The sequence below is a fragment of the Malurus melanocephalus genome, unplaced genomic scaffold (assembly GCF_030028575.1).
Source record: "Malurus melanocephalus ecotype Western Australia unplaced genomic scaffold, MMel_1.1 scaffold_1142, whole genome shotgun sequence".
NCBI classification, from domain to species: domain Eukaryota; kingdom Metazoa; phylum Chordata; class Aves; order Passeriformes; family Maluridae; genus Malurus; species Malurus melanocephalus.
The window spans coordinates 66290-76998 of NW_026624374.1; the positions used below are offsets into that span (position 1 = coordinate 66290).

The 10709-nt window shown below is 43.5% G+C and overlaps 1 long non-coding RNA gene across 1 annotated transcript in view; it reads left to right on the plus strand.

Moving 5' to 3' along the window:
• Positions 1-8510, plus strand: part of LOC130586345 (uncharacterized) — a 13538-nt gene extending 5028 nt beyond the window's left edge. The window contains exon 2 of the long non-coding RNA XR_008966693.1: positions 8310-8510. This is a non-coding gene — a long non-coding RNA (uncharacterized LOC130586345). The remainder of the gene's footprint in view (positions 1-8309) is intronic.
• Positions 8511-10709: the final 2199 nt, after the last annotated feature.

Genomic DNA, 10709 nt, shown 5'->3' on the forward strand with positions numbered 1-10709 from the left:
AATTGAAGAGTGTTTTCCTCTGGTTTTTTTTTTTTTTTTTTAATTGAAGAGTGTTTTCCTCTGGTTTGTTCCTGCTTTTCATAGKGTTGTTGCACATTTTAATATGGAAATTTCTGCTTCTCCTAAATGGGAAAATTTCCCTTTTTTTGGATGGGTTGGTGCTGGTTCTGTCAAGGTCTGGATTCCATGGATTTATTGGGATTGTGATCTCAATTCTCATAAAATCCCCCAAACCATTCTCTTCAGAAACCTGGGAATATAAATTGTGTAAATGGATTCTGTAAGAGTTTTCACATAATTTCCCATCAAAATTCGGAATTTTATTCCTGATTTCCTTCACTTCTGATATGGAAATTGGGTTTTAAATGCTTGGGAGTGCTGCTTTAACTGGGAAAATGAGGAATTTTATGGGGGAATCCAAACTTCTCCTTAAAAAACCTGGGAATATAAACGGGGTAAATGGATTCTGTAAGAGCTCTAACATAATTTCTGATCAAAATTTTGATTTTTATTTCTGATTTTTTGCACTTTAATTTGGAAATTGGATTTCAAATGCCTGGGAATGCTGATTTAACTGGGAAAATGAGGAATTTTATGGGGGAATCACAGGATCTTGCTCCCAATTCCCATTAAATCCCCCAAAGCCGATCAAAACCTTTCTCCTTCAAAAATCTGGGAATATCAATGGATTCTGTAAGAGTTCTAACATAATTTCCCATCAAAATTTGGAATTTTATTCCTGATTTCCCTCACTTCTGATATGGAAATTTGGTTTTAAGTGCCTGGGATTGCTGCTTTAACTGGGAAAATGAGGAATTTTATGGAGTAATCCAAACTTCTCCTTAAAAAATCTGGGAATATAAATGGCATAAATGGATTCTGTAAGAGTTTTCACATAATTTCCCATCAAAATTCAGAATTTTATTCCTGATTTCCTGCACTTCTGATATGGAAATTGGGTTTTAAATGCCTGGGATTGCTGCTTTAACTGGGAAAACGAGGAATTTTATGGGGGAATCATAAAATCACCAAAAGGTTTGGGTTGAAAGAGGATTTCAAACCATTTTTTTCCAGCCCCAGCCAYGAGCAGGGAACTTCCCACTGGAAACATAAAACAAGGAATGACGTGCTGAGTGTGCTGGGAAGAAGCGAGGCAGCTCTGCCATGAATTAATCATGGAATTTTGGAGCAGCTGCCATAATTCCATAATTCTGCTGAATGTTTCCAGCCCCTCACTCGAGCTGGTTTTTATTTTCCACCATGAAAATCTTGGTGGGAGCGAGAGGGAAGAATGAAAAAATAAATTTAAATGAGCACTTGGAAAAGGCAACTGGAATATTTGTGTATTCCAAACGGAGGCACGGGGATAAAATGGTCCAGAATTCCTGGTTTTGGTGCAATTTTCATGGGGAAATTTCTGGGTTTGGCTCAGCCCTGAAGGTTTCACCGAGGCTGGGGAAGGGTTGGATGTGTGGGGTTTGTTTGGGATGGATGAGGGGATGGGTTTTCCTACTGGGAGAGGAGGGAATTCCAGTGGGAATCCCAGATTGTTCTGTGATGGGGCACAGAGCATCTCTGAGGGAGAGATTTTTTTAAAAAATAATATTTAATAAATTTAAATTTAATTTTAAAATAATATTTATTTTTTAAAAATAAAATTTTAAAATTTAAACTTTTGTATTTTTAAAATTTAATCTAATACCATTTAAAAAAAATTCTTTTTCTTTTTATTTTTCTTCTTCAAATTTTCTTTTAATCCATTTAAATCCTATTTCACTTACATTTTAATTATTAATTTTATTAATGCGCCTCACATATCCAGCTCTTTACGGAAACCCCTGAACTGAGCAGCCATAGAACAGAACTTTAATAATTTTTTTTTTGTTTTTCTAAAGTGCGTTTTACCCCATTTTTGCTGCTTTTGGCCCTTTCCAGGCACCTCTCATTGGAAGAACTCTCCAGGAATGTTTTCTCTGGAAACATTCCAAAAACACGCAGAAATTTCAAGGAGTTCCATTTGCATGACTCCACTTTATTAATTCCTGTTATCAAAGCAGCAAAATCCATAAAACGCAGATTCTGATGGATTTTTCCTCATTTTCCCTGTCCATCCCTTCCCTTCTCCTCAGGACTTTGTGATTTTCATTTTTCTCATTGGAACAGACTCCAGGAAAGGGGGAAGGGATGGAATTCCCATCCCTGGAAACGTTCCAAAAACACGGAGAAATTTCAAGGACTCCACTTTAATTCTTGTAATCAAAGATCAAAATCCATAAAACGCAGATTCTGATGGATTTTTCTGGGTTTTTTTTGCCCTTCTCCTCAGGACTTTGTGATTCTCTGCTCAGAGCATCCCTGCATCCCTAAGTGCAGCCAACCCAGCCTTACTCTGGTGCCCATTTTATCTTTACACTGATTTTAATGAAGCGCTGGGGTTAATTAACTTTTTAATAATTTAAATTAATCCCAATTCTCGTTTGGAATTCAGCTCAAAAATGCCCGAATCCTCATGGATTTTGGGAAAGGAAGGTTTGGCAGAAGTGGAGGTATCCAAAATGGAAAATCTCGGCTGYGTTTCCATCCTGTGACAAAATTTTGGGATTTGGCTGATGGAGGACACAGTTCCCRTGACCCCATGAGGCTCTTTTTTCTTTTATTTTTTGGGATTTTTGCCTCTGCTCCTCCAACGAGCTGCCTGGGAATTTCATTCATTCGCTCGTGTGGGTTCAGGCTCGGCCCTAAATATTCAGGGCAGGTTGATTTTCCCCTTTGCTGCAGTTTGGGTTTGATTTATCGCCTTCCTTTGCCTCCGTGGAATTCCTTCCGCAGTCTCCGTTTTTCTCATCTGCCCGTTGTTATTTATGGTCTCTACTCCTGCTTTTCCTTTTATTCCTTTTCCCCTAAAATGTGGGTTTTATGTTCTGCTGGAGTCAAACAGGGGAAAAATGGGATTTTCCTTTGGGGCAGGGGTTGTAGGGAGCACCAGAGAGGCTCCAATGCTGTTTTTCTCCTATAAAAGTGGAAATTATCCACTATTTCTATTTTTTTCTCCATTAAATTCTTTTTATTCTCCTTTTAGACCATTTAAAATCTGCAATAAGGCAGGGAGAGAGCAGTGGGGTCGTACCAGGAGCCCCAACTCATTATTTACCCTCAATTAATTTGGAATTTCATTTTTTTCACTGGGATTTATTTAAACCTTTTAAGGAGCCTCTGGAAAAAATTTCCCTAAGCAGAGATGGATGTTCTCTAAAGCCCGACTTTCCCAGCCCAGTTTGTTGTTCATTAATTCCACAAAATTCAGTTTCTGTTCTTTAGGACGCAGAGGAGCGAGCATTAATTAGGTTTGGGGTTACCAAACCGATAATTACTGATTTAAAATGTTAATACTCCCAATTTGTAACAATTATTCCATGTCGAGAACATCAGGTGGCCTTTGGCGTCGGTGCCTTTTTTTCCTGGCTTGGGAAATCCCTTTTCCCTGCTTTTTTATGGAAAAATCACGCAGGTACAGGGGGAATTAATAACCCAAAATTGCTGTTAAAAAATCCCAGTCCCCGTGGTGTCAGAGCGGTTTTAAATCCTGTTTATTCCATTTTTTTGGGTGCTGCTCCGGGTCCATCCAGGTTTTCCAGCACGGTGGGGATCCAGAGTGAACTCTGGAACAAGAAAAATGCAAAGCTGCTCTCAATTACTCCGTGTCTTGATTCGAGTGTCCTTGATTTAATGATAATGATCTGGGATTTTTTCATCAACTCTGATTGCGTTTTTTCCCCCAGAATTTCATCTTGGAGTTGACCACGACCTCGCTTTTGTTTGACCCCTTTTATCTCACGGCTCYGCTGCTTTTCAGGGTTGATTTTTTTTTTTCTTTTCCCTTTGCTGCTGTTTTAAAAATCAATTTAACAACTTATATTTCACTAAAATCCATCTGATGGTGGAGCTTTGAGGAATCCTCTCTGTGCCCAACTCCCTCTGCTTCGCTTCTTCACTTTCAAATAAAATCAATCCAGTTCTTCCCCCCAACTTGAATGGGGTTTCCCTCCATTCCCAGCTTTCTTTATTCCATATATTTCTATTCCCTGGAGCCACAGGAGCTCTCTTGTGCTGCTTTCCCTCAGGAGGTGCTTGCAGCCTGGAATAATTTATAGAAAACAATTTCGATCATTCACTTTCCTTTTTCGGAGACACTAAATTTGTTCTCCTTACATTTTGTCCATACTCAGGTGCTGAGTTATTTTTCCAGCGTGGAAAAAATCCTGTTGGTCTTTTCTTGGCTTTTTATTTAATTATTTTTCTTTTCYCCTTAATTGCTCCTTTCTCTTTGCCATTTTAATTATTTCTCTTTTCCTTTTATTAAATTATTTCTCTTTGCCACTTTAATTACTCCTTTTTCTTTACCCTTTTAATTAATTATTTTCCTTTCCCCTTTATTTAATTATTTCTCTTTACCTTTAAATTATTCCTTTTTTTCCTTTTTCTTTACCCTTTTAATTAGTTATTTTTCTTTCCCCTTTAATTCATTATTTTTCTTTTCCCCTTAATTACTCCTTTTTCTTTGCTCTTTTAATTAATAATTTTTCTTTTCCCTTTAATTCATTATTTTTCTTTGCCCTTTAATTGCTCCTATTTCTTTGTAAGTTATTTTTCTTTGCCCTGTRATTATTCAATATTGCTTTAAAACACCAGGTTAGGATCTTGTACTGAGGGCACCAATCCTGTGCGTAGAAGTGAATTAAATCCTTCCTGCGCAGTGATCTCAGGAATTCCCACAATTCCAGGATTTTTCCGGTGTTTCAGGGGCAGGTTGGTGCTGGGGAGCTCCATTTGGAGTCTTGTTCTGTGTGAGTGTCCAGCTCTTGGTGATTGGGAAAATCCACGGATTGGGAAAATCCCCGGATCCTTTTCCATCTGCATCCATCCCACAGAGTTATGGGGTCATGGAATGGTTTGGGATGGAAGTATCCTAAATCCCATCCCATTCCAACAGGGACACCTCCCACTGTTCCAGGGTGTCCAGCCTGGCCTTGGGCACTCAAAGGGATCCAGGGGTGCAATTCCATCCCAGCAATTCCCAATTCCCAAAATCCCACCCCAATCTCCCCATTTTCCAGTGTGACCCCATTCCCTGTGTCCTGTCCCTCCATCCCTTGTCCCCAGTCCCTCTCCAGCTCTCCTGGAGCCCCTTCAGGCCCCAAAAGAGGCTCTGAGCTCTCCCTGGAGCCTTTTCCCTTCTCCAGGGGAACATTCCCAGCTCTTCCAGTCTGGCTCCAGGAGCAGCTCCTTGGATTCCTCAGGATCTCTCCAGCAGTTCCACATCGCTCTGATTTTGGGCATCCCAGGGCTGGGGCAGCTCTGCAGGWGGGGTCTCACCTCAGTGGGGCTTTTCCCCCTTCCCACACCAGCCCAGGCCATTTCCAGCCTGTCACCCCACAAAATTCCTAATCGCTCTGCTCATGGCTGCCCCACCCCTATGGAAGTTGGGCATCATGGTGGATGTCGCCATTTTCTCTGTTACTGCTGCCTGTGCAAAATCTGTTCTGCTCACTGGGGATTCCAGTGCTGATCCAGGAGAAATTATGGGAATTGTCCCCGTTTGGTGTCCTTGGAGAGGRAAAACTCCTTGGAGAAGGAAAACCCTCTTGGTGCCCCTCTGATATCACCAGGATGCRTTTGTAGGACCAGGTTTCCATCAGGTCTATTCATCCCCTCATTAAAAGAGGAAGGAGAACCCTTTTGTCATAAAATCCCATTGCTGAGAGTTCCTATTAATTTTCCTTTTGGGATTTTCTTCTGCACYCTCGGGAAATCATCCCAGGCTGGAGCTGCATGGGGATTGTTGCTTTGTCCTTCCTGTTGGAGCGTTAACAACCTCCTGGCACAGCTTTGATCTGCCCGGAACGGCATCAGGAATGATGGGAGGGAATCGATGGGAAGGGATTGGCATCGGGAATGATGGGAGGGAATTGATGGGAAGGGATTGGCATCGGGAATGATGGGAGGGAATTGATGGGAAGGGATTGGCATCGGGAATGATGGGAGGGAATCAATGGGAAGGGATTGGCATCGGGAATGATGGGAGGGAATTGATGGGAAGGGATCGGCATTGGGAATGATGGGAGGGAATCGATAGGAAGGGATCGGCATCGGGAATGATGGGAGGGAATCAATGGCATTGGGAATGACGGGTGGGAATCGATGGCATTGGGAATGATGGGAGGGAATCGATGGCATCGGGAATGATGGGAGGGAATCGATGGCATCAGGAATGATGGGAGGGAGTCAAAGGGAAGGAATCAATGAGAGGGAATTGATGGGAAAGGATCGGCATCGGGAATGATGGGAGGGAATCAGTGGGAAGGGATTGATGAGAGGGAATTGATGGGAAAGGATCGGCATTGGGAATGATGGGAGGGAATTGATGGAAGGGAATCCATGGGATCTCCCAGGGTCGCGGACGCGGCCGTGGGAAACACGGAGGGAGCATTTCCTTCCTTCCAGAGTCTCCGAACCCTCCTGGTTCCCAGTGCCGGCTCCGTCCTGCACACGCAGCTCTGCAGGTGCGGAATAAATCTCTCTCTGGAAGAGCTGAGAGGGGAAAACAGCTCACGTGGAGCTGGGACCATGGTGACCATTCCAAGCCCTTCCCTCCCCTTCCAGCTTTCCAAAGCCCTGAAAATTCCCATGGTCCCACAACCACCCCCAGTCATCCACCTGCTCAGAGCTTCAAGCAAGGGGGGTTTAAAATTGGATTAAATCAGAATTCAGTTAGAAATGGGAATATCAGTTAGTACCAATTCCAACAGAACTGAGGCTGGAATTCTGGAGAGCTTCCATGAGCACCRGGATCAGGTGGCTTTAAACAGCCTGGCTAAAAGCAGGGAATTTTTTTTTAATTTTTTGGAGTTTCATCCTCCTCTGCAACATCCCTGCAGAATGCCTCATCCAAAACCTGTATTTTTCCTGCTTTTTCTATTTTCCAGCTCTCACACGGCCTGCCCAAAGCCCAGCCTTATATAACCACCCCGTCACACTTTTGTGTGGCTCTTTCCAGCAGCGGGGCAGCCGCTGGAATATTCAGGGAAATCTCCCAAAATTGGGACCGTTCTTTGCTCTCCTGCTCGTGCTACTGCTTTGGCTTTGCTGCAGCTGCCGGGATCTTTCCAGCATTGCCGTTGGAAAAATAAAAATTTCCATCGGGTTCTGCAGTGCGAATTTTCCATTAATTGACCATTATGAAATGCTTTGGCAGAGGCTTTGCTGCAGTTCCATTCCCAACTGGAATTTCTGGGAGCTTTCCTGATATTCCTGTCAAAAATCCATCCCTTGCCTGGTTCAGTGCCTGATTGGAAGGGATTARCTGGRGAGGGASTGGGGAAAAGGGATGGAGGGMCAGGAGCCAGGGAATGGCGTTAAACTGGAAAATGGTGGATTTRGGTGGGATATTGGGAAGSAATTCCTGKCTGAGAGGATGGCCYTTTGGAGGTTGAGTGTTTTTAAYAAATCCTTTGGAAAAGCAGCCATYACTTTCCTTGTTTTTCCCTTTTTCTCGTCTCTCAATAAAATCATCCTTCCCAACAGCGCTCCGAGTAACCCCCAGACCAGGAATCTCCTCTCTCCTGCTGGGATAAAACCCACAGCAATTATTTTTCTGTCCTCACATTCCGAGGGCTATCACAATTTTTTTTTTCCCCCTGTGGAAGCAAATTCCTGGTGGTGTGCACCTCCCGCTCTCGGCGCCGCCGCCACACCAGGAGTAATTATCCGATATCTGTATTTTAATCAAGAGAAACGCGTTCCAGAGGCCGCGATGAATTTACCTGCTGGAAGTTAAACGCCTGTAACGAAAAGCAGGGGAATCTGCATGAAATTGCCGCACAAAATTGCGGCTTTAAAAGCAAACAGCTGCGTGCCCACGATYCGTGGACTCCTGGATCCCGCCATTTGGATGCAAATGAGGCCGTCTATTTATTTCCAAAGCTTTATCATTTTGTCGGGAAGYGTTGGAAGGAACGAGGAGCGCGGCTGCCGAACCAGACGAAACCGCTGTAAATCRCCGCGCCGTCATAAAAATGTGATTGACGTTAGCATGAAATTGGCTGGGTTCTTGTGCCGAAAATTTGGAGGTTTTGAGGAGACCCAGTTGGGGAGGAGGGAATAAATCCTAAATCTGAATTTTGCCACAAAATTCCCCAAATTTGGGGCTGTTTTGCTATGAGGCGTCGCAGGAAGTTTCCGTCGCCACGTTGTTGCGGAGTCAACTTAAACCTGGCTTAACCTGGCTTAACCCCRGCTTTTCCTTTTGCCAGATTTGGACGATCCCATCGTCACCATCCACCAGAGCATCGGGGAAGCCAAGGAGCAGTTTTACTATGAGAAGACGGTGTTCCTCAGGTGCGTGGCCAACTCCAACCCGCCCGTGCGCTACAGCTGGCGCCGCGGCCAGGAGGTGCTGCTGCAGGGCTCCGACAAGGGAGTGGAGATCTACGAGCCCTTCTTTACCCAGGTAGGCCGGGAAAATGGGACTTTTCCATATTTAGGTTTTTTTTTATGGGATCTTCTTGCTGGGTTTGTGGGGTGGGGGCTGGGGATGGCATCCGGATAATGATGCTCCATCCAAATGCTCCTGGATGCTTTTAAAAGATTTTCTGGCATAAAATGTGTTTTAATTTTTGTAAAAATAAAAATTAAGTTGCAATATACAGGATTAAAAAATAAATGATTAATTCWTAAGTTATAGATTATCAATTAATTYTGTAWASATAAAAATTATTAAATTATTATCTGTAGGAGGTCCTTTAAAGTGATTTGTGAGCCCGAACCTCTGATCCGCCTCCTATTTCCTCATCCATCCCAATCCAACGCCGCGATCCTACACGGAAGTCACAGCCCAAATTGCAGCCTTAAATATCTTCATGTAGATTAAATTTTAGGGAAGATTTCTTTATGGAAGGGGAGCAGAGTGCCCAGGAAGGGAGTGGAGTCTCCATCCCTGGAAGTGTTTCCAAAACGTGTGGGTGTGGCACGAGGGGATTTAGGGAGAACATGGCAATGGATTTGATGATCTTAGAGGGCTTTTCCAACCTTAAAAATCCCAGGATTTCAGACTCTCTGACAACTCCCCATGGGTTTTTGACTCATTTTTTTCTGCCTCTTTTACCTTTAAATATGAAGTTTTGTTTCACGATTCCTCGCTTAAAAGATGAGGTGGTAAAAAGGGAAATCAAACCTTTTCCAAAATCTTCCTGCTCCCACTCCCAGCCCCGCAGGCAGCCTGGTTCTGTCAGATAAGCTGAGATGAATTTATCCTGAACGCATTTTGGAGAGAAAAARGGAGGCAAATCCCATTGTCTGTGGCTGAAAGTGTAGGATGGTGTTTGAGGGGAAAAAAATAAAAAGAAAAGAAAAAGGGGGAAAAAAATAATTTTGGAAAATCCCAAGCAATAACAAGAAAAAGACAGAGGTGAAAACCGCCTGGTAATTTGGTGTTCAGAGCAGAAAGTAACTGCGACTTTCATAAATAATTTCCAGTTAATGATTTGAGAGCACCTTCATTTGGGGCTTTTTATTGAACTTGACAGCTTTATATTGCTCCAGCAGCTCCGTGTTTTCCGGAGAAATGTGGAGGCCGGCACCTCGCAGAGCTGGGAATTAAATCACGGAGCCGAGTTATTGGTGTCCTCAACATAACGAGATTATTTGGGATTTCACAGCTCTGGACCCGGTTTAGCAAATCTGGGGCTTTGCTTGGGCTGGAGTGTAAACTGGAGTTTGGAAATGKTTTAATTAAAAAAGGGAGAGAGGACTTTGGATTTAAATTCCAGCATGGAAATGCTGAGGATTGCCYTCCCGAAAATCTGTGGCTTCATCTGCTAAAATGCGCCACATGAAATGAGATTTTTTTATTTTTTTAGGTTATTAGGATCACCCTCCCTAAAATCTCAGAGCGGGTTTAATTAAGGAATAAATCAGATTGTTCCGTTGATATTCCGATCTGATCCATAACCTTTCTCCATTTCTTGGAGGGCAGCTGGAATTAGCGTGGCCTGGATCAGCACAGGCAAGACCTGCTCTGTGTTTAGGAGAGGAGAAGATGTAATTAAAGGTTCAAGAGTCATCAACAGCTTCGGCTTAATTAGTTCATCTTCTGATAGGGATGCAAAGAGGGAGAGCTGATGTGGAGAGGGGCAGAGGGGATTTGGCTTCAAGGATCACGGGGTGGCAATTTTGAGAGGGAATTTTTTTTTTTTTTTGTTGAGGTCTCTGAAGGTGGATTTTCATCTGGAAATGGAATGGAAAGGGAAACAAAATTTCTCTGGTATATTACTCTAAAAAAGAGRYGGATTGTTATTTCTGATGGAGTTTKTGTTTTGGGAATCACAGAATCCTGGAATGGTTTGGGTGTAAAGGGACTTTAAAGTTCATCCCATTCCAACCCAGGGACACCTCCCACCGTCCCAGTGTCCCCAATGTCCAGCCTGGCCTTGKGCACTCAAAGGGATCCAGGGGTGCAATTCCATYTCAGCCAGCAATTCCCAATTCCCARATCCCACCTAAATCCTTCATTTCCCAGTGTGACCCCATTCCCTGTGTCCTGTCCCTCCATCCCTTGGTCCCAGTCCCTCTCCAGCTCTCCTGGAGCCCCTTCAGGCCCCAAAAGGGGCTCTGAGCTCTCCCTGGACCCTTCCCTTCTCCAGGGGAACATTCCC